Below are 6,000 nucleotides of genomic sequence, written 5' to 3' on the forward strand. Positions count from 1 at the left end.
AATAGCCTTAGAATCCACAATAGCATTTGAAAAATTATTCCCACATTTTCACATTAAGACCAAGTCTAGCAAGTGCAGATACAGAAAAAAGGTTCTTCTTGATCCTAGGTACATAAAGTGCATCAACAAGTGTGAAAGAACTGCCATTTGTAGAAATCTGCACAATCTTTCCAACTCCCTTGACCGGATAAGAGGCATTATTGGCACAAGTGAATGAATTCCCATGAGGGACATCCTCAAGATAGGTAAACAAGTCACGATGAGAGGTAATGTGCTTTGTAGCACCATTGTCAAAGTACCACACATGAGAATTTGTAGCAACTGATATACATGCATCATGGACAAAGGATCATAAGTGCACTCTGCACTAAAAGCCCATTCTGCATCAACATCAACATCACAATCTCCTTTCACAAAAGATTCAATAGCTACATTTGTAGTGAAACCAGCCTCTTTTGCCTTCAACTTAGGACACTGCTTGATCAAGTGATCATTAGCCTTACAATAATGACAACGCATCTTCTTTTTTCCCTTTGCACCAAAATTCCCATACAAATTTCTGCCAACAAAAGCATTAGGAACATGTTATTTACCACTCGTAGAAGAACCATAAGAAGTGGCTACATTTTTGTTACCACCTTTTCTTTGAGCAACAATAAAGGCCTCCTCAACTGCATGCTCTTTAGCCCTATTTTTTTTCTAGAAAGTGACTCTTGCAATCGCAATGTGCATAATGCATCAAACTCGATAACTTCTGGATTTCCTTGGGTCATAAGTCTCCAAGTACTAGCAAAAGTTTGATAAGAATCTGGCAAACCATCAAGAACGGTCTACACAAGGAAACTATTAGAAATAACTTCGCCTATAGAAATAGTTGCTCATTTATATCCTTGACACCAGCAAGGAAAGTGTCCATCTCATCTTCCTCATACATAATCTTTGACTCCATCTCTTTACGCAGCAATGCAATTTTAGCTTCATTGCAACTTGCATAAACGCCCATCAGAATATCCCAAGCCTATTTTGTAGATTTTGCTGAACGAATGTGAGGAGTAATAGTGCATTTTACAGACAACAAAATCAATGCATGAGCATGCTCATCTCTTACATCCCAACGAGCTTGCTAAGCCGCAGGCAAAACAACTCTGGCAGCAACAACCCTGCCACCAAAACCTACAACATCCTCAACATTGCCTACATCCTTGAAACCAAGACACACATCAATGCCTTGCACAATATTCCAAACGCCCTTTGACACAAGGACATGTTGCATCATGTAAGCCCACACAGGGTAATTGTTCCCATCCAATCTATCCTCGACAACAAACATCTTGAACACATATGTGTTGTTGTCAACCATGGCAATGTTACCATATACATGTGGTAATGATGTGTGTGAACACACTAGGACCGTCGGGACATTTTTCCCCTCTTTAGGAGGTTTTTCCCCCCGTGCATTGTATATACGCCCATCACTCTAGGGCTATCTATCTTTCCATTGCACACTAAGTAATACACTCTCTATTGTGTGCCTTGAGCTTCCTTCATCTTCTCCAAGCTGTGTATGTGTTTCTGCAACCCTAATTCCAACAGTTGGTATCAGACCAGGTTGCATCCTCCCGGGCTTAGTCGCCAGCAGCTCCAACACACGCCTACTCACTTTTTTCGATTTTGGTGAGCTTTGGCGAGCATTCACAGGTCGAAAAATATTTTGGGGGTACTCGTAGAGCTTGGTCTGCTCAGATTTCTGATTTGGGCTCATTTCGGCCTCCGTTTCCACTACAGGTAGCAGTACTGCACATGCTATTTTGTCATTTTGTGTAGAATTTTTGTCAATGTCGTTTTCTACAAAACAGGTGCCTTACAATCTTCTACAGTTTGTGCTACATAGCACGTGTTGTTCCTGCTTCATTTCTCCTCTTTTCGGGTAGTTTTCACATCAGGTGCACCATTTACCATGGCTGACAACAACACAAATGTATTTAAGATGTTTGTTGTTGAGGACAGATTGGATGGGGACAATTACCCTATGTGGGCTTCCATGATGCAACATGTTCTTGTGTCAAAGGGCGTTTGGAATATTGTGCAGGGCATTGATGTACGCCCTGGTTCTGAGGATGTAGGCGATGTTGAGGATGTTGCAGGTCTTGCAGCATGGATTGTTGCTGTAAGAGTTGTTTTGCCTACAGGTCGTTGGAATGTAAAGGATGCGCAGGCTCATGCATTGATTGTGTTGTCTATGAAGCGCACCATTACTCCTCACATTCATTCAGTGAAATATGCAAAACAAGCTTGGGATATTCTGGCTGGTCTTTATGCAAGTCACAATGCGGCTAAATTTGCATTGTTGCGTAAAGAGCTGGAGCTGAATATTATGCATGAGGAAGATGATATGGACACTTTCCCTATTGGTGTCTAGGATATCAATGAGAAACTTATTTCTACATGTGAAGTCATTTCAGACAGTTCCCTTGTGCAAACTTTTCTTGATGCCTTACCAGATTCTTACCAGACTTTTGCTAGTACTTGGAGACTTATGACCCAAGGAAATCTTGAAGTTGTCAAGTTTGATGCATTGTGCACATTACTGTTGCAAGAGTCACTTTTCAAAAAAAGCAAGACTAGATAGCGTGCAGTTGAACAGGTTTTTATTGCTTCTCAAAGAAAGGGTGGTAACATCAATGCAGCCACTTCTTATGCTTCTTCTGCGAGTGGAAAATCACATGTTCCTAATGCTTCTGCTGGTAGCAATTTGTCTAGAAATTTTGGTGATAAGGGCAAAAAGAAGATGCGTTGCCATTATTGTAAAGCTAATGATCACTAGATCAAGCAGTGTCCTAAGTTGAAGGCCAAAGAGGCTAAGAAGAAAGAGGGTGGTTCCACTGCAAATGATGGTTCCACTACAAATGTAACCATATTGTTGAGTCTTCTGTAAAAGGATACTGAGATGCTGATGTTGATGCAGAATGGGCTTTAAGTGCAGAGTGCACTTACAATCCTGTTGTTCATGATGCATGCATGTCAGTTGCTGCAGATTCATATGTGTGGTATTTCGACAATGGTGTTATAAAGCACATTACCTCACATCGTGAATTGTACACCTCTCTCGAGTCTATCCCTCATGGAAATTCAGTCACTTGTGCCAACAATGCCTCTTATCTGGTTCAGGGGGTTGGAAAGATTGTGCTTACTGCTGTAAATGGCAGTTCTTTCACACTTGTTGATGCACTTTATGTACCTGGGATCAAGAAGAATCTTTTGTCTCTATCTGCACTTGCTAGACTTGGACTTGTAGTCAAAATGTGGATGACAGATATACAGTTCATGATCTCAATTTTGGTGATGAAATTGTTGCATCTGGCCTTTTGTGCCGTGGGCTATATAATCTCACTTTGTATGACAAGTGTGGACAAAATTTTGCAAAAGTAGTTACGGATTCAAGGCCTGTTTCAGATGCAAAACTGTGGCATGCACGTTTTGGGTATCTAAATTTTTCCAGTTTGTCGCGTTTGCAGAAATCTGATATGGTTGCTTCTTTGTCGCCTCTTGAAGCACCTGTCAAACATGTTTGTGAAGGCTGTATTTTGGGTAAGATGCAGCGTTCGAAGTTTCCAAAGGATGGTTCAGATAGGTCCATATGCAGGTTGCAGCTTGTGCATAGTGACGTTTGTGGGCCCATGCAAACTCCGTCCTTTGGCAATTACCTTTACTTCGTGACTTTCATTGATGATTACTCCAGGCATGCATGGTTATTTTCGCTTAAAGCAAAGTCCGAAGTTTTTATGTGCTTCAAACAATTTCTGGCTATAGCTGAAAATGTATCGAAATGTACTATGGGCACCCTCCGTTCCGATCGAGGGGGAGAGTATATGTCTCATGAATTTTTAATGCATATCTGTCTAGTTGTGGGATAAAACACCAATGTACAGTGCCTTATACACCTCAGCAAAATGGTGTTGCTGAGAGAAAAAATAGGTCACTTACGGAAATGGCATGATGTATGGTCAAAAGTCAAGTTTTGCCGCATTCTTTTTGGCTTGAGGCCATCATGTGTACCACTATGTACTTAACAAGTGTCCTACGAAAGCTTTGTAGTCTATTACTCCATATGAAGCATGGCATGATAGAAAGCCTTCTATTGAGCACATGCGTGTTTTTGGTGGTTTGGCATATGCTTTGGTGCCACAAACACAGCACAGAAAATTGGATGATAAGGCTATCAAATGTATTTTTGTTGGTTATGGTGTTGAAATCAAAGGTTACAGGTTGTATCATTCACAAACAAATCGTATTTTGGTTTCACGGGATGTAGTGTTTCTGAAAGATTTTGTTCAGCCCTTGTTGTCATGTACTAAAGACAGTAATGTAAGCTCACAGGACATTTATGACACTTTGTTACCTCTTTTTAATGGTGGAAGTTCCAATGTGAATTCCAATGAGGCAAATGTATAGCCTATGGGGGTTCTCGAAAGTGTTATAGATCAGCCTATTACTCATGCAGATGTACATGATGTACTTGATGAGGAAAGGACTGAAATGAGCAGGCTAGAGGTATGCCAAAATGGCTAGTGCATACATTTCCTGACAGTAAATTGGATGCACCTTTGTCTAGTCGTACTCGTTCAGGCTCTGGCCATGCATCATATGCATCAGATTGTTATGCTTTGGTTGTGTCTAGCTTACATGATGTTGAGCAACCTCTGTCTTTTAACGAAGAACAAAATTTAGAAAATTGGATGGCTACCATGCAATCAGAATATGATGCACTTATAGAAAATGACACATGGACTTTATGTGATTTGCCTCCTGGTAAAAAGGCAATTGGTACAAAGTGGGTTTACAAGTTGAAACGCAAGCCGGATGGTGAGATCGATCGCCATAAGGCTCGACTTGTTGCAAAGGGTTATGCACAGCAAAAAGGCATAAATTATGAAGAGACTTTTGCTCCCAGTTGTCGTATGACTATTGTGCATTTTCTATGTGCATTGGCAGCTCATTTTAGTTGGGATGTACATCAATCAAACATTGTTACTGCTTTCTTGAATGGTGACATATTTGAGGAAGTTTATGTAACGCAGTCTCACGGTTTTGTCAAAAAAGGACAAGAGGACAAAGTGTGCAGATTTAAGAAGGCTTCGTATGGGTTGAAGCAATCTCCTCGTGCTTGGTATGAGAAAGACGACACTCATTTGGTCAAACGAGGCTTTCATAACAGTCCAACTGAAGGCACATTGTATGTAAAGCGTGAGGGTGATGTACTTCTCATTATGGTTCTTTATGTAGATGATTTGTTGATCATTGGACCAAATGAGAGACATATTGTTGAATTTAAGGCTGATTTGAATGCTACTTTCAAGATGAAAGATTTGGGGTTGTTGCATCATTACTTGGGCATACAGTTTAAGCAGTGTGATGGTGGTATTGCCTTGTGTCAAAAAAGTTACATAGAGACATTACTATGTAAGTTTGAACTTGAGGATTGCAAACCTATTGGCACTCCCATGTAAACAAGTTTAAAATTGAGTCTTCATGATGCTGGTGATCCTACATATGTACTCTTTACCAAACTGTTGTTGGATACCTCATTTATGTATGCAACACGAGGTTGGATATTCAGTTTGCAATCTCACAGGTCATCAGATTTATGCATATCCCAAGGTCCAATGTTTGGCAGGCTGTCAAGAGAATTTTCCGCTACCTCAGTGGCGCTTTACATCTTGGCTTGTTTTATCTCAAGGGGGATCATTGCCGCCAGACTTACATGCTTTTTCAGACTCAGATTGGGCTGGTTGTTTTGACAGGCGAGTGTCCACAAGTGGTTTTTGTTTTATGCTTGGCAGTTCATGTATATCATGGTTGAGCAAGAAGCAACCTACTGTGGCCACTTCTAGTTGTGAGGCTGAGCACAGGGCAATCTTCACAGCTACGGTTGAGTGTGTATGGCTCAGACGCCTTATGGCTGATTTGGGTGTTGGATAGGACATTGCCAATGCTATCTAC

Source organism: Adiantum capillus-veneris, chromosome 15, assembly GCF_014529385.1.
Source record: "Adiantum capillus-veneris isolate H3 chromosome 15, ASM1452938v2, whole genome shotgun sequence".
NCBI classification, from domain to species: Eukaryota; Viridiplantae; Streptophyta; class Polypodiopsida; order Polypodiales; family Pteridaceae; genus Adiantum; species Adiantum capillus-veneris.